At 55.7% G+C, this 24,241-nt stretch overlaps 1 protein-coding gene across 1 annotated transcript in view; it reads left to right on the top strand.

The window, feature by feature from the left end:
* The window catches only part of bgnb (biglycan b), a 106,763-nt gene that overhangs the window by 8,697 nt on the left and 73,825 nt on the right, over nt 1-24,241 (top strand). The window lies entirely within an intron of this gene.

The following is a 24,241-nucleotide window of genomic DNA, read 5'->3' as shown; positions in this document are numbered from 1 at the left end:
CCAAACTAATCCCACTGTCCCACACTCTCGCCAGAGTCCTCTGTCTGTCCCCAAACTAATCCCACTGTCCCACACTCTCCCCAGAGTCCTGTGTCATTCCCCAAACTAATCCCACTGTCCCACACTCTCGCCAGAGTCCTCTGTCTGTCCCCAAACTAATCCCACTGTCCCACTGTCTCCCCACATCCCTGTGTCAGTCCCCAAAATAATCCCCCTGTCCCACTGTTTCCCCACAGCCATGTGTCGGTCCCCAATCTAATCCCCCTGTCCCACTGCCTCCCCACAGCCCTGTGTCAGTCACCAAAATAATCCCCCTGTCCCACTGTCTCCCCACAGCACTGTGTCAGTCCCCAAACTAATCCTACTGTCCCACTCTGTCCCCACAGTCCTGTGTCAGTCCCCAAATTAATCGCACTGTCCCACACTCTCCCCACAGTCCTGTGTCAGTCCCCAAACTAATCCCTCTGCCCCACTCTCTCCCCACTGACCTGCGTCAGTCCCCAAACTAATCCCTCTGTCACACACTATCCCCACATTCCTCTGTCAGTCCACAAACTAATCCCTCTGCCCCACTCTCTCCCCAAAGCCCTGTGTCAGTCCCCAAAACAATTTCAGTCTCCCACTCTCTCCCCACAGCCCTCTGTCAGTCCCCAAACTAATCCCACTGTCCCAGTCTCTCCCCAGAGTCCTGTATCGGTCCCCAAACTAATCCCACTGTCCCACACTCTCCCACACCCCTGTGTCCGTCCCCAAACTGATCCCAATGTCCCACTCTCTCACCACAGCCCTGTGTCAGTCCCCAAACTAATCCCACTGCCCCACTATCTCCCCACAGCCCTGTGTCAGTCCCCAATCACACTGTCCCACTATCTCCCCTCATCCCTGTGTCAGACCCCAAACTAATCCCACTGTCCCACACTCTCCCCAGTGTCCTGCGTCTGTCCCCAAACTAATCCCACTGTCCCACACTCTCCCCAGTGTCCTCTGTCTGTCCCCAAACTAATCCCACTGTCCCACTCTCTCCCCACAGCCCGGTATCAGTCCCCAAACTAATCCCATTGTCCCACTCTCTCCGCACAGCCCTACATCAGTCCCCAAACTAATCCCACTGTCCCACTCTCTGCCCACATCCCTGTATCAGTCCCCAAAATAATCCCCCTGTCCAACTGTCTCCCCAGAGTCCTGTGTCAGTCCCCAAACTAATCCCACTGTCCCACTCTCTCCCCACAGCCCTGTGTCAGTCCACAAACTAATCCCTCTGTCCCACACTCTCCAACAGCCCTGTGTCAGTCCCCAAACTAATACAACTGTCCCACTCTCTCCCCACAGTCCTGCGTCAGACCCCAAACTAATCCCACTCTCTCCCCACAGCCCTGTGTCTTCCCTAAACTAATCCCACTGTCCCACTCTCTCCCCACTGCCCTGTGTCACTCCCCAAACTAATGCCACTGTCCCATTCTCTCCCCACAGCCCAGTCAGTCCCCAAACTAATCCCACAGTCCCACTCTCTCCCCACAGACCTGTGTCAGTCCCCAAATGAATCCCACTCTCCCCCCACCGTCCTGTGTAATTCCCCAAACTAATCCCACTGTCCCACACTCTCGCCAGAGTCCTCTTTCTGTCCCCAAACTAATCCCACTGTCCCATTCTCTCCCCACAGCCCAGTCAGTCCTCAAACTATTCCCACAGTCCCACTCTCTCCCCACAGTCCTGTGTCAGTCCCCAAACTAATCCCACTGTCCCACTCTCTCCCCACATCGCTGTGTCAGTCCCCAAAATAATCCCCCTGTCCCACTGTCTCCCCACAGCCATGTGTCTGTCCCCAAACTAATCCCACTGTCCCACTCTCTCCCCACAGCCCGGTATCAGTCCCCAAACTAATCCCATTGTCCCACTCTCTCCCCACAGCCCTACATCAGTCCCCAAACTAATCCCAGTGTCCCACTCTCTGCCCACATCCCTGTATCAGTCCCCAAAATAATCCCCCTGTCCCACTGTCTCCCAACTGACCTGCGTCAGTCCCCAAACTAATCCCACTGTCCCACTCTCTCCTCACAGTCCTGTGTCAGGCCCCAAACTAATCCCACTGTCCCACTCTCTCGCACAGCCCCGTGTCAGTCCCCAAACTAATCCCACTGTCCCACTATCTCCACACAGCCCCGTCAGACCGGAAACTAGTCCCACTGTCCCAGTCTCTCCCCAGTATCCTGTGTCAGTCCCCAAACTAATCCCACTGTCCCACACTCTCCCACAGCCCTGTGTCGTCCCCAAACTAATCCCACTCTTCCCCTACCATCCTGTGTCATTCCCCAAACTAATCCCACCGTCCCACTCTATCCCCACAGCCCTGTGTCAGTCCCCAAACTAATCCCACTCTCCCCCCACCGTCCTGTGTCATTCCCCAAACTATTCCCACTGTGCCACACTCTCCCCAGAGTCCTGTGTCAGTCCCCAAACCAATCCCACTGTCCCACTCTCTCCCCACAGCCCTGTGTCAGTCCCCAAACTAATCCCACTCTCCCACCACCGTCCTGTGTCATTCCCCAAACTAATCCCACTGTCCCACACTCTCGCCAGAGTCCTCTGTCTGTCCCCAAACTAATCCCACTGTCCCATTCTCTCCCCACAGCCCAGTCAGTCCCCAAACTAATCCCACAGTCCCACTCTCTCCCCACAGACCTGTGTCAGTCCCCAAACGAATCCCACTCTCCCCCCATGTCCTGTGTAATTCCACAAACTAATCCCACTGTCCCACACTCTCGCCAGAGTCCTCTTTCTGTCCCCAAACTAATCCCACTGTCCCATTCTCTCCCCATAGCCCAGTCAGTCCCCAAACTATTCCCACAGTCCCACTCTCTCCCCACAGTCCTGTGTCAGTCCCCAAACTAATCCCACTGTCCCACTCTCTCCCCACATCGCTGTGTCAGTCCCCAAAATAATCCCCCTGTCCCACTGTCTCCCCACAGCCATGTGTCTGTCTCGAAACTAATCCCACTGTCCCACTCTCTCCCCACAGCCCGGTATCAGTCCCCAAACTAATCCCATTGTCCCACTCTCTCCCCACAGCCCTACATCAGTCCCCAAACTAATCCCACTGTCCCACTCTCTGCCCACATCCCTGTATCAGTCCCCAAAATAATCCCCCTGTCCCACTGTCTCCCCACTGACCTGCGTCAGTCCCCAAACTAATCCCACTGTCCCACTCTCTCCTCACAGTCCTGTGTCAGTCCCCAAACTGATCCCACTGTCCCCCTCTCTCGCACAGCCCCGTGTCAGTCCCCAAACTAATCCCACTGTCCCACTCTCTTCCCACAGCCCCGTCAGACCGGAAACTAATCCCACTGTCCCACTCTCTCCCCAGTGTCCTGTGTCTGTCCCCAAACTAATCCCACTGTCCCACACTCTCCCACAGCCCTGTGTCGTCCCCAAACTAATCCCACTCTCCCCCCACCGTCCTGTGTCATTCCCCAATCTAATCCCACCATCCCACTCTATCCCCACAGCCCTGTGTCAGTCCCCAAACTAATCCCACTCTCCCCCCACCGTCCTGTGTCATTCCCCAAACTAATCCCACTGTCCCACACTCTCCCCAGAGTCCTGTGTCATTCCCCAAACTAATCCCACTGTCCCACACTCTCACCAGAGTCCTCTGTCTGTCCCCAAACTAATCCCACTGTCCCACTGTCTCCCCACAGCCATGTGTCGGTCCCCAATCTAATCCCCCTGTCCCACTGTCTCCCCACAGCACTGTGTCAGTCCCCAAACTAATCCTACTGTCCCACTCTGTCCCCACAGTCCTGTGTCAGTCCCCAAACTAATCGCACTGTCCCACTCTCTCCCCACAGTCCTGTGTCAGTCCCCAAACTAATCCCTCTGCCCCACTCTCTCCCCACTGACCTGCGTCAGTCCCCAAACTAATCCCTCTGTCACACACTATCCCCACATTCCTCTGTCAGTCCACAAACTAATCCCTCTGCCCCACTCTCTCCCCAAAGCCCTGTGTCAGTCCCCAAAACAATTTCAGTCTCCCACTCTCTCCCCACAGCCCTCTGTCAGTCCCCAAACTAATCCCACTGTCCCACACTCTCCCACACCCCTGTGTCCGTCCCCAAACTGATCCCAATGTCCCACTATCTCCCCTCAGACCTATGTCAGTCCCCAAAATAATCCCACTGTCCCACTCTCTGCCCACATCCCTGTGTCAGTCCCCAAACTAATCCCACTGTCCCACACTCTCCCCAGTGTCCTGCGTCTGTCCCCAAACTAATCCCACTGTCCCACACTCTCCCCAGTGTCCTCTGTCTGTCCCCAAACTAATCCCACTGTCCCACTCTCTCCCCACAGCCCGGTATCAGTCCCCAAACTAATCCCATGGTCCCACTCTCTCCGCACAGCCCTACATCAGTCCCCAAACTAATCCCACTGTCCCACTCTCTGCCCACATCCCTGTATCAGTCCCCAAAATAATCCCCCTGTCCAACTGTCTCCCCAGAGTCCTGTGTCAGTCCCCAAACTAATCCCACTGTCCCACTCTCTCCCCACAGCCCTGTGTCAGTCCACAAACTAATCCCTCTGTCCCACACTCTCCAACAGCCCTGTGTCAGTCCCCAAACTAATACAACTGTCCCACTCTCTCCCCACCGTCCTGTGTCATTCCCCAAACTATTCCCACTGTCCCACACTCTCCCCAGAGTCCTGTGTCAGTCCCCAAACTAATCCCACTGTCCCACTCTCTCCCCACAGCCCGGTATCAGTCCCCAAACTAATCCCATTGTCCCACTCTCTCCCCACAGCCCTACATCAGTCCCCAAACTAATCCCAGTGTCCCACTCTCTGCCCACATCCCTGTATCAGTCCCCAAAATAATCCCCCTGTCCCACTGTCTCCCAACTGACCTGCGTCAGTCCCCAAACTAATCCCACTGTCCCACTCTCTCCTCACAGTCCTGTGTCAGGCCCCAAACTAATCCCACTGTCCCACTCTCTCGCACAGCCCCGTGTCAGTCCCCAAACTAATCCCACTGTCCCACTATCTCCACACAGCCCCGTCAGACCGGAAACTAATCCCACTGTCCCCCCACCGTCCTGTGTCATTCCCCAAACTATTCCCACTGTCCCACACTCTCCCCAGAGTCCTGTGTCAGTCCCCAAACCAATCCCACTGTCCCACTCTCTCCCCACAGCCCTGTGTCAGTCCCCAACCTAATCCCACTCTCCCCCCACCGTCCTGTGTCATTCCCCAAACTAATCCCACTGTCCCACACTCTCGCCAGAGTCCTCTGTCTGTCCCCAAACTAATCCCACTGTCCCATTCTCTCCCCACAGCCCAGTCAGTCCCCAAACTAATCCCACAGTCCCACTCTCTCCCCACAGACCTGTGTCAGTCCCCAAACGAATCCCACTCTCCCCCCACCGTCCTGTGTAATTCCCCAAACTAATCCCACTGTCCCACACTCTCGCCAGAGTCCTCTTTCTGTCCCCAAACTAATGCCACTGTCCCATTCTCTCCCCACAGCCCAGTCAGTCCCCAAACTATTCCCACAGTCCCACTCTCTCCCCACAGTCCTGTGTCAGTCCCCAAACTAATGCCACTGTCCCATTCTCTCCCCACAGCCCAGTCAGTCCCCAAACTAATCCCACAGTCCCACTCTCTCCCCACAGACCTGTGTCAGTCCCCAAACGAATCCCACTCTCCCCCCACCGTCCTGTGTAATTCCCCAAACTAATCCCACTGTCCCACACTCTCGCCAGAGTCCTCTTTCTGTCCCCAAACTAATGCCACTGTCCCATTCTCTCCCCACAGCCCAGTCAGTCCCCAAACTATTCCCACAGTCCCACTCTCTCCCCACAGTCCTGTGTCAGTCCCCAAACTAATCCCACTGTCCCACTCTCTCCCCACATCGCTGTGTCAGTCCCCAAAATAATCCCCCTGTCCCACTGTCTCCCCACAGCCATGTGTCTGTCCCGAAACTAATCCCACTGTCCCACTCTCTCCTTACAGCCCGGTATCAGTCCCCAAACTAATCCCATTGTTCCACTCTCTCCCCACAGCCCTACATCAGTCCCCAAACTAATCCCACTGTCCCACTCTCTGCCCACATCCCTGTATCAGTCCCCAAAATAATCCCCCTGTCCCACTGTCTCCCCACTGACCTGCGTCAGTCCCCAAACTAATCCCACTGTCCCACTCTCTCCTCACAGTCCTGTGTCAGTCCCCAAACTAATCCCACTGTCCCCCTCTCTCGCACAGCCCCGTGTCAGTCCCCAAACTAATCCCACTGTCCCACTCTCTTCCCACAGCCCCGTCAGACCGGAAACTAATCCCACTGTCCCACTCTCTCCCGTGTCAGTCCACAAACTAATCCCACTGTCCCACACTCTCCCACAGCCCTGTGTCGTCCCCAAACTAATCCCACTCTCCCCCCACCGTCCTGTGTCATTCCCCAATCTAATCCCACCATCCCACTCTATCCCCACAGCCCTGTGTCAGTCCCCAAACTAATCCCACTCTCCCCCCACCGTCCTGTGTCATTCCCCAAACTAATCCCACTGTCCCACACTCTCCCCAGAGTCCTGTGTCATTCCCCAAACTAATCCCACTGTCCCACACTCTCGCCAGAGTCCTCTGTCTGTCCCCAAACTAATCCCCCTGTCCCACTGTTTCCCCACAGCCATGTGTCGGTCCCCAATCTAATCCCCCTGTCCCACTGCCTCCCCACAGCCCTGTGTCAGTCACCAAAATAATCCCCCTGTCCCACTGTCTCCCCACAGCACTGTGTCAGTCCCCAAACTAATCCTACTGTCCCACTCTGTCCCCACAGTCCTGTGTCAGTCCCCAAACTAATCGCACTGTCCCACACTCTCCCCACAGTCTGTGTCAGTCCCCAAACTAATCCCACTGTCCCACACTCTCCCCAGTGTCCTCTGTCTGTCCCCAAACTAATCCCACTGTCCCACTCTCTCCCCACAGCCCTGTGTCAGTCCCCAAAACAATTTCAGTCTCCCACTCTCTCCCCACAGCCCTCTGTCAGTCCCCAAACTAATCCCACTGTCCCAGTCTCTCCCCAGAGTCCTGTATCAGTCCCCAAACTAATCCCACTGTCCCACACTCTCCCACACCCCTGTGTCCGTCCCCAAACTGATCCCAATGTCCCACTCTCTCACCACAGCCCTGTGTCAGTCTCCAAACTAATCCCACTGCCCCACTCTCTCCCCACAGCCCTGTGTCAGTCCCCAAACTAATCACACTGTCCCACTATCTCCCCTCAGACCTATGTCAGTCCCCAAAATAATCCCACTGTCCCACTCTCTGCCCACATCCTTGTGTCAGTCCCCAAACTAATCCCACTGTCCCACACTCTCCCCAGTGTCCTGCGTCTGTCCCCAAACTAATCCCACTGTCCCACACTCTCCCCAGTGTCCTCTGTCTGTCCCCAAACTAATCCCACTGTCCCACTCTCTCCCCACAGCCCGGTATCAGTCCCCAAACTAATCCCATTGTCCCACTCTCTCCGCACAGCCCTACATCAGTCCCCAAACTAATCCCACTGTCCCACTCTCTGCCCACATCCCTGTATCAGTCCCCAAAATAATCCCCCTGTCCAACTGTCTCCCCAGAGTCCTGTGTCAGTCCCCAAACTAATCCCACTGTCCCACTCTCTCCCCACAGCCCTGTGTCAGTCCACAAACTAATCCCTCTGTCCCACACTCTCCAACAGCCCTGTGTCAGTCCCCAAACTAATACAACTGTCCCACTCTCTCCCCACCGTCCTGTGTCATTCCCCAAACTATTCCCACTGTCCCACACTCTCCCCAGAGTCCTGTGTCAGTCCCCAAACTAATCCCACTGTCCCACTCTCTCCCCACAGCCCGGTATCAGTCCCCAAACTAATCCCATTGTCCCACTCTCTCCCCACAGCCCTACATCAGTCCCCAAACTAATCCCAGTATCCCACTCTCTGCCCACATCCCTGTATCACTCCCCAAAATAATCCCCCTGTCCCACTGTCTCCCAACTGACCTGCGTCAGTCCCCAAACTAATCCCACTGTCCCACTCTCTCCTCACAGTCCTGTGTCAGGCCCCAAACTAATCCCACTGTCCCACTCTCTCGCACAGCCCCGTGTCAGTCCCCAAACTAATCCCACTGTCCCACTATCTCCACACAGCCCCGTCAGACCGGAAACTAATCCCACTGTCCCCCCACCGTCCTGTGTCATTCCCCAAACTATTCCCACTGTCCCACACTCTCCCCAGAGTCCTGTGTCAGTCCCCAAACCAATCCCACTGTCCCACTCTCTCCCCACAGCCCAGTCAGTCCCCAAACTATTCCCACAGTCCCACTCTCTCCCCACAGTCCTGTGTCAGTCCCCAAACTAATGCCACTGTCCCATTCTCTCCCCACAGCCCAGTCAGTCCCCAAACTAATCCCACAGTCCCACTCTCTCCCCACAGACCTGTGTCAGTCCCCAAACGAATCCCACTCTCCCCCCACCGTCCTGTGTAATTCCCCAAACTAATCCCACTGTCCCACACTCTCGCCAGAGTCCTCTGTCTGTCCCCAAACTAATCCCACTGTCCCATTCTCTCCCCACAGCCCAGTCAGTCCCCAAACTAATCCCACAGTCCCACTCTCTCCCCACAGACCTGTGTCAGTCCCCAATCGAATCCCACTCTCCCCCCACCGTCCTGTGTAATTCCCCAAACTAATCCCACTGTCCCACACTCTCGCCAGAGTCCTCTTTCTGTCCCCAAACTAATCCCACTGTCCCATTCTCTCCCCACAGCCCAGTCAGTCCCCAAACTATTCCCACAGTCCCACTCTCTCCCCACAGTCCTGTGTCAGTCTCCAAACTAATCCCACTGCCCCACTCTCTCCCCACAGCCCTGTGTCAGTCCCCAAACTAATCACACTGTCCCACTATCTCCCCTCAGACCTATGTCAGTCCCCAAAATAATCCCACTGTCCCACTCTCTGCCCACATCCTTGTGTCAGTCCCCAAACTAATCCCACTGTCCCACACTCTCCCCAGTGTCCTGCGTCTGTCCCCAAACTAATCCCACTGTCCCACACTCTCCCCAGTGTCCTCTGTCTGTCCCCAAACTAATCCCACTGTCCCACTCTCTCCCCACAGCCCGGTATCAGTCCCCAAACTAATCCCATTGTCCCACTCTCTCCGCACAGCCCTACATCAGTCCCCAAACTAATCCCACTGTCCCACTCTCTGCCGACATCCCTGTATCAGTCCCCAAAATAATCCCCCTGTCCAACTGTCTCCCCAGAGTCCTGTGTCAGTCCCCAAACTAATCCCACTGTCCCACTCTCTCCCCACAGCCCTGTGTCAGTCCACAAACTAATCCCTCTGTCCCACACTCTCCAACAGCCCTGTGTCAGTCCCCAAACTAATACAACTGTCCCACTCTCTCCCCACCGTCCTGTGTCATTCCCCAAACTATTCCCACTGTCCCACACTCTCCCCAGAGTCCTGTGTCAGTCCCCAAACTAATCCCACTGTCCCACTCTCTCCCCACAGCCCGGTATCAGTCCCCAAACTAATCCCATTGTCCCACTCTCTCCCCACAGCCCTACATCAGTCCCCAAACTAATCCCAGTATCCCACTCTCTGCCCACATCCCTGTATCAGTCCCCAAAATAATCCCCCTGTCCCACTGTCTCCCAACTGACCTGCGTCAGTCCCCAAACTAATCCCACTGTCCCACTCTCTCCTCACAGTCCTGTGTCAGGCCCCAAACTAATCCCACTGTCCCACTCTCTCGCACAGCCCCGTGTCAGTCCCCAAACTAATCCCACTGTCCCACTATCTCCACACAGCCCCGTCAGACCGGAAACTAATCCCACTGTCCCCCCACCGTCCTGTGTCATTCCCCAAACTATTCCCACTGTCCCACACTCTCCCCAGAGTCCTGTGTCAGTCCCCAAACCAATCCCACTGTCCCACTCTCTCCCCACAGCCCTGTGTCAGTCCCCAAACTAACCCCACTGCCCCACTGTCTCCCCACATCGCTGTGTCAGTCCCCAAAATAATCCCCCTGTCCCACTGTCTCCCCACAGCCATGTGTCAGTCCCGAAACTAATCCCACTGTCCCACTCTTTCCCCACAGCCCGGTATCAGTCCCCAAACTAATCCCATTGTCCCACTTTCTCCCCTCAGCCCTACATCAGTCCCCAAACTAATCCCACTGTCCCACTCTCTCCTCACAGCCCTGTGTCAGTCCCCAAACTAATCCCACTCTCCCCCCACCGTCCTGTGTCATTCCCCAAACTAATCCCACTGTCCCACACTCTCGCCAGAGTCCTCTGTCTGTCCCCAAACTAATCCCACTGTCCCATTCTCTCCCCACAGCCCAGTCAGTCCCCAAACTAATCCCACAGTCCCACTCTCTCCCCACAGACCTGTGTCAGTCCCCAAACGAATCCCACTCTCCCCCCACCGTCCTGTGTAATTCCCCAAACTAATCCCACTGTCCCACACTCTCGCCAGAGTCCTCTTTCTGTCCCCAAACTAATCCCACTGTCCCATTCTCTCCCCACAGCCCAGTCAGTCCCCAAACTATTCCCACAGTCCCACTCTCTCCCCACAGTCCTGTGTCAGTCCCCAAACTAATGCCACTGTCCCATTCTCTCCCCACAGCCCAGTCAGTCCCCAAACTAATCCCACAGTCCCACTCTCTCCCCACAGACCTGTGTCAGTCCCCAAACGAATCCCACTCTCCCCCCACCGTCCTGTGTAATTCCCCAAACTAATCCCACTGTCCCACACTCTCGCCAGAGTCCTCTGTCTGTCCCCAAACTAATCCCACTGTCCCATTCTCTCCCCACAGCCCAGTCAGTCCCCAAACTAATCCCACAGTCCCACTCTCTCCCCACAGACCTGTGTCAGTCCCCAATCGAATCCCACTCTCCCCCCACCGTCCTGTGTAATTCCCCAAACTAATCCCACTGTCCCACACTCTCGCCAGAGTCCTCTTTCTGTCCCCAAACTAATCCCACTGTCCCATTCTCTCCCCACAGCCCAGTCAGTCCCCAAACTATTCCCACAGTCCCACTCTCTCCCCACAGTCCTGTGTCAGTCCCCAAACTAATCCCACTGTCCCACTCTCTCCCCACATCGCTGTGTCAGTCCCCAAAATAATCCCCCTGTCCCACTGTCTCCCCACAGCCATGTGTCTGTCCCGAAACTAATCCCACTGTCCCACTCTCTCCTTACAGCCCGGTATCAGTCCCCAAACTAATCCCATTGTTCCACTCTCTCCCCACAGCCCTACATCAGTCCCCAAACTAATCCCACTGTCCCACTCTCTGCCCACATCCCTGTATCAGTCCCCAAAATAATCCCCCTGTCCCACTGTCTCCCCACTGACCTGCGTCAGTCCCCAAACTAATCCCACTGTCCCACTCTCTCCTCACAGTCCTGTGTCAGTCCCCAAACTAATCCCACTGTCCCCCTCTCTCGCACAGCCCCGTGTCAGTCCCCAAACTAATCCCACTGTCCCACTCTCTTCCCACAGCCCCGTCAGACCGGAAACTAATCCCACTGTCCCACTCTCTCCCCAGTGTCCTGTGTCAGTTCACAAACTAATCCCACTGTCCCACACTCTCCCACAGCCCTGTGTCGTCCCCAAACTAATCCCACTCTCCCCCCACCGTCCTGTGTCATTCCCCAATCTAATCCCACCATCCCACTCTATCCCCACAGCCCTGTGTCAGTCCCCAAACTAATCCCACTCTCCCCCCACCGTCCTGTGTCATTCCCCAAACTAATCCCACTGTCCCACACTCTCCCCAGAGTCCTGTGTCATTCCCCAAACTAATCCCACTGTCCCACACTCTCACCAGAGTCCTCTGTCTGTCCCCAAACTAATCCCACTGTCCCACTGCCTCCCCACAGCCCTGTGTCAGTCACCAAAATAATCCCCCTGTCCCACTGTCTCCCCACAGCACTGTGTCAGTCCCCAAACTAATCCTACTGTCCCACTCTGTCCCCACAGTCCTGTGTCAGTCCCCAAACTAATCGCACTGTCCCACACTCTCCCCACAGTCTGTGTCAGTCCCCAAACTAATCCCTCTGCCCCACTCTCTCCCCACTGACCTGCGTCAGTCCCCAAACTAATCCCTCTGTCACACACTATCCCCACATTCCTCTGTCAGTCCACAAACTAATCCCTCTGCCCCACTCTCTCCCCAAAGCCCTGTGTCAGTCCCCAAAACAATTTCAGTCTCCCACTCTCTCCCCACAGCCCTCTGTCAGTCCCCAAACTAATCCCACTGTCCCAGTCTCTCCCCAGAGTCCTGTATCGGTCCCCAAACTAATCCCACTGTCCCACACTCTCCCACACCCCTGTGTCCGTCCCCAAACTGATCCCAATGTCCCACTCTCTCACCACAGCCCTGTGTCAGTCCCCAAACTAATCCCACTGCCCCACTCTCTCCCCACAGCCCTGTGTCAGTCCCCAAACTAATCACACTGTCCCACTATCTCCCCTCAGACCTATGTCAGTCCACAAAATAATCCCACTGTCCCACTCTCTGCCCAGTGTCCTGCGTCTGTCCCCAAACTAATCCCACTGTCCCACACTCTCCCCAGTGTCCTCTGTCTGTCCCCAAACTAATCCCACTGTCCCACTCTCTCCCCACAGCCCGGTATCAGTCCCCAAACTAATCCCATTGTCCCACTCTCTCCGCACAGCCCTACATCAGTCCCCAAACTAATCCCACTGTCCCACTCTCTGCCCACATCCCTGTATCAGTCCCCAAAATAATCCCCCTGTCCAACTGTCTCCCCAGAGTCCTGTGTCAGTCCCCAAACTAATCCCACTGTCCCACTCTCTCCCACAGCCCTGTGTCAGTCCCCAAACTAATCCCACTCTCCCCCCACCGTCCTGTCTCATTCCCCAAACTAATCCCACTGTCCCACACTCTCCCCAGAGTCCTGTGTCATTCCCCAAACTAATCCCACAGTCCCACTCTCTCCCCACAGTCCTCTGTCTGTCCCCAAACTAATCCCACTGTCCCACTCTCTCCCCACAGTCCTGTGTCAGTCCCCAAACTAATCCCACTGTCCCACTCTCTCCCCACATCGCTGTGTCAGTCCCCAAAATAATCCCCCTGTCCCACTGTCTCCCCACAGCCATGTGTCTGTCCCGAAACTAATCCCACTGTCCCACTCTCTCCCCACAGCCCGGTATCAGTCCCCAAACTAATCCCATTGTCCCACTCTCTCCCCACAGCCCTACATCAGTCCCCAAACTAATCCCACTGTCCCACTCTCTGCCCACATCCCTGTATCAGTCCCCAAAATAATCCCCCTGTCCCACTGTCTCCCCACTGACCTGCGTCAGTCCCCAAACTAATCCCACTGTCCCACTCTCTCCCCACAGCCCTGTGTCAGTCCCCAAACTAATCCCACTGTCCCACTCTCTCCCCACAGCCCTGTGTCAGTCCCCAAACTAATCCCACTCTCCCCCCACCGTCCTGTGTCATTCCCCAAACTAATCCCACTGTCCCACACTCTCGCCAGAGTCCTCTGTCTGTCCCCAAACTAATCCCATTGTCCCACTCTCTCCCCACAGCCCTGCATCGGTCCCCAAACTAATCCCACCGTCCCACTGTCTCCCCAGAGCCCTGTGTCAGTCCTGAAACTAATCTCACCATCCCACTCTCTCCCCAGAGCCCTGTGTCAGTCCCGAAACTAATCCCACTGTCCCACTCTCTCCCCACAGCCCTGTGTCAGTCCCCAAACTAATCCCTCTGTCCCACTCTCTCCCCACAGCCCTGTGTCAGTCCCCAAACTAATCCCACTGTCCCACTGCCTCCCCACAGCCCTGTGTCAGTCCCCAAACTAATCCCACTGTCCCACTCTCTCCCCACAGCCCTGTGTCAGTCCCCAAACTAATCCCACTCTCCCCCCACCGTCCTGTGTCATTCCCCAAACTAATCCCACTGTCCCACACTCTCGCCAGAGTCCTCTGTCTGTCCCCAAACTAATCCCACTGTCCCATTCTCTCCCCACAGCCCAGTCAGTCCCCAAACTAATCCCACAGTCCCACTCTCTCCCCACAGACCTGTGTCAGTCCCCAAACGAATCCCACTCTCCCCCCACCGTCCTGTGTAATTCCCCAAACTAATCCAACTGTCCCACACTCTCGCCAGAGTCCTCTGTCTGTCCCCAAACTAATCCCACTGTCCCACACTCTACCCAGTGTCCTCTGTCTGTCCCCAAACTAATCCCCCCTGTCCCACTGTCTCCCCACAGCCATGTGTCAGTCCCCAAACTAACCCCACTGCCCCACTGTCTCCCCTCAGACCTAGGTCAGTTCCCAAACTAATCCCACTGTCCCACACTCTCCCCAGTGTCCTGTGTCTGTCCCCAAACTACTCCCACTGTCCCACACTCTCCCCAGTGTCCTCTGTCTGTCCCCAAACGAATCCCACTGTCCCACTCTGTCCCACAGCCCTTGATCTGTCCCCAAACTAATCCCATTGTCCCACTCTCTCCCCACAGCCCTGCATCGGTCCCCAAACTAATCCCACCGTCCCACTGTCTCCCCAGAGCCCTGTGTCAGTCCCGAAACTAATCTCACCATCCCACTCTCTCCCCAGAGCCCTGTGTCAGTCCCGAAACTAATCCCACTGTCCCACTCTCTCCCCACAGCCCTGTGTCAGTCCCCAAACTAATCCCACTGTCCCACTGCCTCCCCACAGCCCTGTCAGTCCCCAAACTAATCCCACTGTCCCACTCTCTCCCCACAGCCCTGTGTCAATCCCCAAACTAATCCCACTCTCCCCCCACCGTCCTGTGTCATTCCCCAAACTAATCCCACTGTCCCACACTCTCGCCAGAGTCCTCTGTCTGTCCCCAAACTAATCCCACTGTCCCATTCTCTCCCCACAGCCCAGTCAGTCCCCAAACTAATCCCACAGTCCCACTCTCTCCCCACAAACCTGTGTCAGTCCCCAAACGAATCCCACTCTCCCCCCACCGTCCTGTGTAATTCCCCAAACTAATCCAACTGTCCCACACTCTCGCCAGAGTCCTCTGTCTGTCCCCAAACTAATCCCACTGTCCCACACTCTACCCAGTGTCCTCTGTCTGTCCCCAAACTAATCCCCCCTGTCCCACTGTCTCCCCACAGCCATGTGTCAGTCCCCAAACTAACCCCACTGCCCCACTGTCTCCCCACATCGCTGTGTCAGTCCCCAAAATAATCCCCCTGTCCCACTGTCTCCCCACAGCCATGTGTCAGTCCCGAAACTAATCCCACTGTCCCACTCTTTCCCCACAGCCCGGTATCAGTCCCCAAACTAATCCCATTGTCCCACTTTCTCCCCTCAGCCCTACATCAGTCCCCAAACTAATCCCACTGTCCCACTCTCTCCTCACAGTCCTGTGTCAGTCCCCAAACTAATCCCACTGTCCCCCTCTCTTGCACAGCCCCGTGTCAGTCCCCAAACTTATCCCATTGTCCCACTCTCTTCCCACAGCCCCGTCAGACCGGAAACTAATCCCACTTTCCCCCCACCGTCCTGTGTCATTCCCCAAACCAATCCCTCCGTCCCACTCTATCCCCACAGCCCTGTGTCAGTACCCAAACTAATCCCACTCTCCCCCCACCGTCCTGTGTCATTCCCCAAACTAATCCCACTGTCCCACACTCTCGCCAGAGTCCTCTGTCTGTCCCCAAACTAATCCCACTGTCCCATTCTCTCCCCACAGCCCAGTCAGTCCCCAAACTAATCCCACAGTCCCACTCTCTGCCCACAGACCTGTGTCAGTCCCCAAACTAATCCCACTCTCCCCCCACCGTCCTGTGTCATTCCCCAAACGAATCCCACCGTCCCACTCTATCCACACAGACCTGTTTCTGTCCCCAAACTAATCCCACAGTCCCACTCTCTCCGAACAGTCCTGTGTCAGTCCCCAAACTAATCCCACTGTCCTACTCTCTCCCCACAGCCCTGTGTCAGTCCCCAAACTAATCCCATTCTCCCACTCTCTCCCCAGAGTCCTGTGTCAGTCCCCAAACTAATCCCACTGTCCCACTCTCTCCCCACTGACCAGCGTCAGTCCCCAAACTAATCCCACAGTCCCACACTCTCCCCAAAGTCCTCTGTCAGTCCCCAAACTAATCCCTTCTGCCCCACTCTCTCCCCAATGCCCTGTGTCAGTCCCCAAACTAATCCCACTGTCCCACTGTCTCCCCTCAGACCTACGTCAGTCCCCAAAATAATCCCACTGTCCCACTCTCTCCCCACAGCCCTGTGTCAGTCCCCAAACTAATCCCACTGTCCCATTCTCTCCCCACAGCCCTGTGTCAGTCCCCAAACTAATCCCACTGTCCCACTCTCTCCCCAGAGTCATGTGTCAGTCTCCAAACTAATCCCACTGTCCCACTCTCTCCCCACAGCCCTGTGTCAGTTCCCAAACTAATCCCACTGTCCCACTCTCTCCCACAGCACCGTGTCAGTCCCCAAACTAATCACACTGTCCCACTCTCTCCCACAGCCCTGTGTCAGTCCCCAAACTAATCCCACTGTCCCACTCTCTCCCCACAGCCCTGTGTCAGTCCCCAAACTAATACCACTGTCCCACTGCCTCCCCACAGCCCTGTGTCAGTCCCCAAACTAATCCCTCTGTCCCACTCTCTCCCCACAGCCCTGTGTCAGTCCCCAAACTAATCCCACTGTCCCACTGCCTCCCCACAGCCCTGTGTCAGTCCCCAAACTAATCCCACTGTCCCACTCTCTCCCCACAGCCCTGTGTCAGTCCCCAAACTAATCCCACTGTCCCACTCTCCCCTCACAGCCCTGTGTCAGTCCCCAAACTAATCCCACTGTCCCAATCTGTCCCCACAGTCCCGAGCCAGTCCCCAAATTAATCCCACTGTCCCACACTCTACCCAGTGTCCTCTGTCTGTCCCCAAACTAATCCCCCCTGTCCCACTGTCTCCCCACAGCCATGTGTCATTCCCCAAACTAATCCCACTGTCCCACACTCTCCCCAGTGTCCTCTGTCTGTCCCCAAACGAATCCCTCTGTCCCACTGTCCTACAGCCCGGGATCAGTCCCCAAACTAATCCCATTGTCCCACTCTCTCCCCACAGCCCTGCATCTGTCCCCAAACTAATCCCACCGTCCCACTGTCTCCCCAGAGCCCTGTGTCAGTCCCGAAACTAATCCCATTGTCCCACTCTCTCCCACAGCCCTGTGTCAGTCCCCAATATTTTCCCACTGTCTCACTCTCCCCACATCCCTGTGACAGTCCCCAATCTAATCCCTCTGCCCCACTCTCTCCCCATTGACCAGCGTCAGTCCCCAAACTAATCCCACAGTCCCACACTCTCCCCAAAGTCCTCTGTCAGACCGCAAACTAATCCCTTTTTCCCCACTCTCTCCCCAAAGCCCTGTGTCAGTCCCCAAACTAATCCCACTCTCCCACTGTCTCCCCTCAGACCTACGTCAGTCCCCAAAATAATCCCACTGTCCCACACTCTCCCCAAAGTCCTCTGTCAGTCCCCAAACTAATCCCTTCTGCCCCACTCTCTCCCCACCGCCCTGTGTCAGTCCCCAAACTAATCCCTTCTGCCCCTCTCTCTCCCCACAGCCCTGTGTCAGTCCCCAAACTAATCCCACTGTCCTACTCTCTCCCCACAGCCCTGTGTCAGTCCCCAAACTAATCCCATTCTCCCACTCTCTCCCCAGAGTCCTGTGTCAGTCCCCAAACTAATCCCACTGTCCCACTCTCTCCCCACTGACCTGCGTCAGTCCCCAAACTAATCCCACAGTCCCACACTCTCCCCAAAGTCCTCTGTCAGTCCCCAAACTAATCCCTTCTGCCCCACTCTCTCCCCAATGCCCTGTGTCAGACCCAAACTAATCCCACTGTCCCACTGTCTCCCCTCAGACCTACGTCAGTCCCCAAAATAATCCCACTGTCCCACTCTCTCCCCACAGCCCTGTGTCAGTCCCCAAACTAATCCCACTGTCCCACTCTCTCCCCAGTGTCCTGTGTCAGTCCCCAAACTAACCCCACTGTCCCACTGTCTCCCCTCAGACCTAGGTCAGTTCCCAAAATAATCCCACTGTCCCACTCTCTCCCCACATCCCTGTGTCTGTCCCCAAACTAATCCCACTGTCCCACTCTCTCCCCACAGCCCTGTGTCACTGGAATTCAGAAGAAAGAGTGAGGGAACTCATTGAAACCTATTGAATGGTGAAAGGTCTCAATAGAGTGGATGTGGAGAGGATGTTTCCTATGGTGGGGCAGTCTAGGAACAGAGGACACAGATAGAGTGGATGTGGAGAGGATGTTTCCTATAGTGGGGCAGTCTAGGACCAGAGGACACAGATAGAGTGGATGTGGAGAGGATGTTTCCTATAGTGGGGCAGTCTAGGACCAGAGGACACAGATAGAGTGGATGTGGAGAGGATGTTTCGTATAGTGGGGGAGTCTAGGACCAGAGGACACTGATAGAGTGGATGTGCAGAGGATGTTTCCTATAGTGGGGTAGTCTAGGACCAGAGGACACAGATAGAGTGGATGTAGAGAGGATGGTTCCTATAGTGGGGGTGTCTAGGACCAGAGGACACAGATAGAGTTGATGTAGAGAGGATGGTTCCTATAGTGGGGGTGTCTAGGACCAGAGGACACAGATAGAGTGGATGTGGAGAGGATGTTTCCTATAGTGGGGGAGTCTAGGATCAGAGGACACAGATAGAGTGGATGTGGAGAGGATGTTTCCTATAGTGGGGGAGTCTAGGACCAGAGGGCACAGATAGAGTGGATGTGGAGAGGATGTTTCCTATAGTGGGGGAGTCTAGGACCAGAGAACACAGATAGAGTGGATGTGGAGAGGATGTTTCCTATAGTGGGGGAGTCTAGGACCAGAGGGCACAGATAGAGTGGATGTGGAGAGGATGTTTCCTATAGTGGGGGAGTCTAGGACCAGAGGGCACAGATAGAGTGGATGTGGAGAGGATGTTTCCTATAGTGGGGGAGTCTAGGACCAGAGGGCACAGATAGAGTGGATGTGGAGAGGATGTTTCCTATAGTGGGGCAGTCTAGGACCAGAGGGCACTGCCTCAGAGGGGTGTGTTTTGAGAATGGATATGAAGAGGAACAGACATAGAGAAGTACCTCACAGAAACCGGCCTTTAGGCCCATCTAGTCTGCACTGACCCATTTAAGCTGCCTCCTCCCTCTGACCTGAACAGGGACTACGGCTCACCGTACCCCTCCTATCCGCACACCTATCCAAACTTAAATGTTGTAGTCGAGCTTGCACGCGCCGCTGGTCATTCCACACTCGCACCACCCTCTGTGTGAAAAAATGCCCTCTCATGTTCCCCTTAAACCTTCCACTCTCACCCTTAACCCATGACCTCTGGCTGTAGTTCCACCCAAATTCAGTGGAAAAAGCCTCATCTTGTTTACTCTGTTTATACCCATCATAATTTTGTCTACCTCTATCAAATCTGCCCCCAATCATCTGCATTCTTGATCTTTATTCCAAGGAATAAAGAGCGAACGTATTCAATCTTCCCTTACAACTCAGGTACCTGGCAACGGTTCCCTACTCTCCCACCCTGCCTCTGCCCCTCGTCACTCTGACCACCTCTATCAGGTCCCCCCCTCAGCCTCCCCCCGCTCCAGGGAGAACAGACCCAGCCTCCCCTGTCTCTCCTTGTAACCGATACGCTCCGTTCCGGGCAACGTTCTGGGGAATCTCCTCTGCACCCTCTCCACTGCAGTCACCCCTTCCTGTAGTGTGGAGACCAGAAATGGACACTGTACTCCAGCTGTGGGCTGACCAGTGGTTTATAAAGTATCGTCACCTCCCTGCTCCTGTACTCTGTGTCCCGGGTAATGAATGCAGGTATCCAATAAGCCCTCCTCACTACCATCTCTACCTGCGCTGTCCTACCCTCGTACACCGAGGTCCCTCTGGCCCTCGACACTCCCCCCATTCACAGTGTGTGTCCGACCCTCGTACACTGAGGTCCCTCTGTCCCTCGACACTCCCCACCATTCAGGGTGTGTGTCCTACCCTTGTACACTGAGGTCCCTCTGTCCCTCGACACTCCCCACCATTCACGGTGTGTGTCCTACCCTTGTACACCGAGGTGTCCCTGTCCCTCGACAGTCCCCACCATTCAGGGTGTGTGTCCTACCCTCGTACACTGAGGTCCCTCTGTCCCTCGACACTCCCACCATTCAGGGTGTGTGTCCTACCCTTGTACACCGAGGTCCCTCTGTCCCTCAACACTCCCCACCACTCATGGTGTGTGTCCTACCCTCATACACCGAGGTCCCTCTGTCCCTCGACACTCCCCACCATTCACAGTGAGTGTCCGACCCTCGTACACCGAGGTCCCTCTGTCCCTCGACACTCCCCACCATTCACGGTGTGTGTCCTACCCTCGTACACCGAGGTGTCCCTGTCCCTCGACAGTCCCCACCATTCAGGGTGTGTGTCCTACCCTCATACACCGAGGTCCCTCTGTCCCTCGACACTCCCACCATTCAGGGTGTGTGTCCTACCCTTGTACACCGAGGCCCCTCTGTCCCTCAACACTCCCCACCATTCACGATGAGTGTCCGACCCTCGTACACCGAGGTCCCTCTGTCCCTCGACACTCCCCACCATTCAGGGTGTGTGTCCTACCCTCATACACCGAGGTCCCTCTGTCCCTCGACACTCCCACCATTCAGGGTGAGTGTCCGACCCTCGTACACCGAGGTCCCTCTGTCCCTTGACACTCCCACCATTCAGGGTGTGTGTCCTACCCTTGTACACCGAGGTCCCTCTGTCCCTCAACACTCCCACCATTCAGGGTGTGTGTCCTACCCTTGTACACCGAGGTCCCTCTGTCCCTCGACACTCCCACCATTCAGGGTGAGTGTCTGACCCTCGTACACCGAGGTCCCTCTGTCCCTCGACACTACCACCATTCAGGGTGTGTGTCCTTCCCTCATACACCGAGCTCCCTCTGTCCCTCGACACTCCACCATTCAGGGTGTGTGTCCGACCCTCGTACACCGAGGCCCCTCTGTCCCTCGACACTCCCACCATTCAAGGTGTGTGTCCTACCCTCATACACAGTGCTCCCTCTGTCTCTCGACACTCCCACCATTCAGGGTGTGTGTCCTACCCTCGTACACCGAGGCCCCTCTGTCCCTCGACACTCCCACCATTCACAGTGTGTGTCCTACCCTCGTACACCGAGGCCCCTCTGTCCCTCGACACTCCCACCATTCACAGTGTGTGTCCTACCCTCGTACACCGAGGTCCCTCTGTCCCTCGACACTCCCACCATTCAGGGCGTGTGTCCTACCCTCGTACACCGAGGCCCCTCTGTCCCTCGACACTCCCACCATTCACAGTGTGTGTCCTACCCTTGTACACCGAGATGTCCCTGTCCCTCGACACTCCCACCATTCAGGGTGTGTGTCCTACCCTCGTACACCGAGGTCCCTCTGTCCCTCGACACTCCCCCCATTCAGGGTGTGTGTCCGACCCTCGTACACCGAGGCCCTTCTGTCCCTTGGTATCCTACACAATTTCTTCACTTTGCAATGGAAGGTTATCTGGATGGACTCATGAGGTTATAGATTGTGGTGATGATGTCATTGATGCCTGGATTAATTAATTAATCTATTCCATTTAACACTTTACAACATCATTAAGATTGTTCTGACATGGAGAATGGTGTGGAAGGAGCTTCATTCTGTGTCTGATCCCGGGAGTGTGTAATGTGGATGGAGATTCACTCTGTGTCTGACTCCGGGAGTGTGTGATGGGACGGTGTGGAGGGAGCTTCACTTTGTGTCTGACCCCGGGAGTGTGTGATGGGACAGTGTGGAGGGAGCTTCACATTGTGTCTGACCCCGGGAGTGTGTGATGGGACAGTGTGGAGGGAGATTCACTCTGTGTCTGACCCCGGGAGTGTGTGATGGGACGGTGTGGAGGGAGTTTCACTCTGTGTCTGACCCCGGGAGTGTGTGATGGGACGGTGTGGAGGGGGATTCACTCTGTGTCTGACTCCGGGAGTGTGTGATGGGATGGTGTGGAGGGAGCTTCACTTTGTGTCTGACCCCGGGAGTGTGTGATGGGACAGTGTGGAGGGAGCTTCACTCTGTGTCTGACCCTGGGAGTGTGTGATGGGATGGTGTGGAGGAAGCTTCATTCTGTGTCTGACCCCCGGGAGTGTGTGATGGGACGGTGTGGAGGGAGATTCACTCTGTGTCTGACCCCGGGAGTGAGTGATGGGACGGTGAGGAGGGAGATTCACTCTGTGTCTGACCCTGGGAGTGTGTGATGGGATGGTGTGGAGGGAGCTTCACTCTGTGTCTGACCCTGGGAGTGTGTGATGGGACGGTGTGGAGGGGGATTCACTCTGTGTCTGACCCCGGGAGTGTGTGATGGGACGGTGTGGAGGGGGATTCACTCTGTGTCTGACCCCGGGAGTGTGTGATGGGACGGTGTGGAGGGCGTTTCACTCTGTGTCTGACCTCAGGAGTGTTTGATGGGACGGTGTGGAGGGAGCTTCACTCTGTTTCTGACCCCGGGACTGTGTGATGGGACGGTGTGGAGGGAGCTTCACTCTGTGTCTGACCCCGGGAGTGTGTGATGGGATGGTGTGGAGGGAGCTTCACTCTGTGTCTGACTCCGGGAGTGTGTGTTGGGACGGTGTGGAGGGAGCATCACTCTTTGTCTGACCCCGGGAGTGTGTGATGGGACGGTGTGGAGGGAGCTTCATTCTGTGTCTGACCCCGGGAGTGTGTGATGGGACGGTGTGGAGGGAGCTTCATTCTGTGTCTGACCCCGGGAGTGTGTGATTGGACGGTGTGGAGGGAGTTTCACTCTGTGTCTGACCCCGGGAGTGTGTGATGGGACGGTGTGGAGGGAGCTTCACTCTGTGTCTGACCCCGGGAGTGTGTGATGGGACGGTGTGGACGGAGCTTCACTCTGTGTCTGACCCTGGGAGTGTGTGGTGGGACGGTGTGGAGGGAGTTTCACTCTGTGTCTGATCCCGGGAGTGTGTGATGGGACGATGTGGAGGGAGCTTCACTCTGTGTCTGACCCCGGGAGTGTGTGTTGCGACGGTGTGGAGGGAGCTTCACTCTGTGTCTGACCCCAGGAGTGTGTGATGGGACGGTGTGGAGGGAGCTTCACTCTGTGTCTGACCCCAGGAGTGTGTGATGGGACGGTGTGGAGGGGGTTTCACTCTGTGTCTGACCCCGGGAGTGTGTGATGGGACGGTGTGGAGGGAGTTTCACTCTGTGTCTGACCCCGGGGTGGTGTAAGTTTCCGCCTGTTCAAAGTGCTTTGATAATTTCCCCTGACTGAGCACGTCCCTGGGTGGCTCGGTAACTCACAAGCCCACACCTCTCCACGGGAGCTCTGAGTGACAGTGATCTGTGTCTACATGCAGATGGTTTAAGTCTACCTTCGGCAAAGGAACAAGTGCTCGCCTTGTCTGAGGCTGCCGGCTGGGCAGCTGTTCCAAAGATGATCCTGGATCACATACAGCCTTCGGTTTCAGAGCAAGCTGGCAGGAATTCGACAGGCCGAATGGCCTCTGGCTCGTGTTCAGTTTCAGATTTCATTACCACGTTTACACCGTTTGCTTTAGCAACCAAAGTTTGCTTGTGGGGGGGGGTCAACCTGCATGTGTCGCCCCGCATTCTGCCTGTCTATACCCCTTTGTCTGTGAGATCTCTCCCTGTTGCCCTGCACTCCGGGGAATAACGTCCAGTTTTGCCCCCATCACCCTGGTCATGCCCTGTTCTCAGTGCAACCATCAGGAAGAAGGCACGATTCAGGAACGCCTTCCCCTCGGCCGTCTGATTTGTGAATGGACATTGAACACTTTCTTCTACTTTTGCACCACTTATTTAATTTAATCGTGTATATACATATATTGTTTTTGCTCTAATTCCCATTTTCCATTGTATTGTACGGCTGTTGCAAGGACAACAACTTTTCTGACGTATGTCAGATATTTTAAAGCTGATTCTGGCCTGTTCAGCCTCGAGGTCCAGGCCGGAAGCCCCTGCAATATCACAGCCGTTGCTTACAAGGAGTCTGTATGTTCTCCCCGTGGGCTCTGGTTTGCTCAGATTTGACAGAGGTAGACAAAACTGCGCGGGTATAGACAGGGTAAACGCAGGCAGGCTTTTCCCACCGAGCTTGGGTGAGGCTGCGACCAGAGGTCATGGGTTA

The sequence above is a fragment of the Hypanus sabinus genome, unplaced genomic scaffold (assembly GCF_030144855.1).
Source record: "Hypanus sabinus isolate sHypSab1 unplaced genomic scaffold, sHypSab1.hap1 scaffold_802, whole genome shotgun sequence".
NCBI lineage: Eukaryota > Metazoa > Chordata > Chondrichthyes > Myliobatiformes > Dasyatidae > Hypanus > Hypanus sabinus.
Note: the sequence above shows the minus strand (reverse complement) of the source record. Positions and strands in the feature narration are given on the sequence as shown.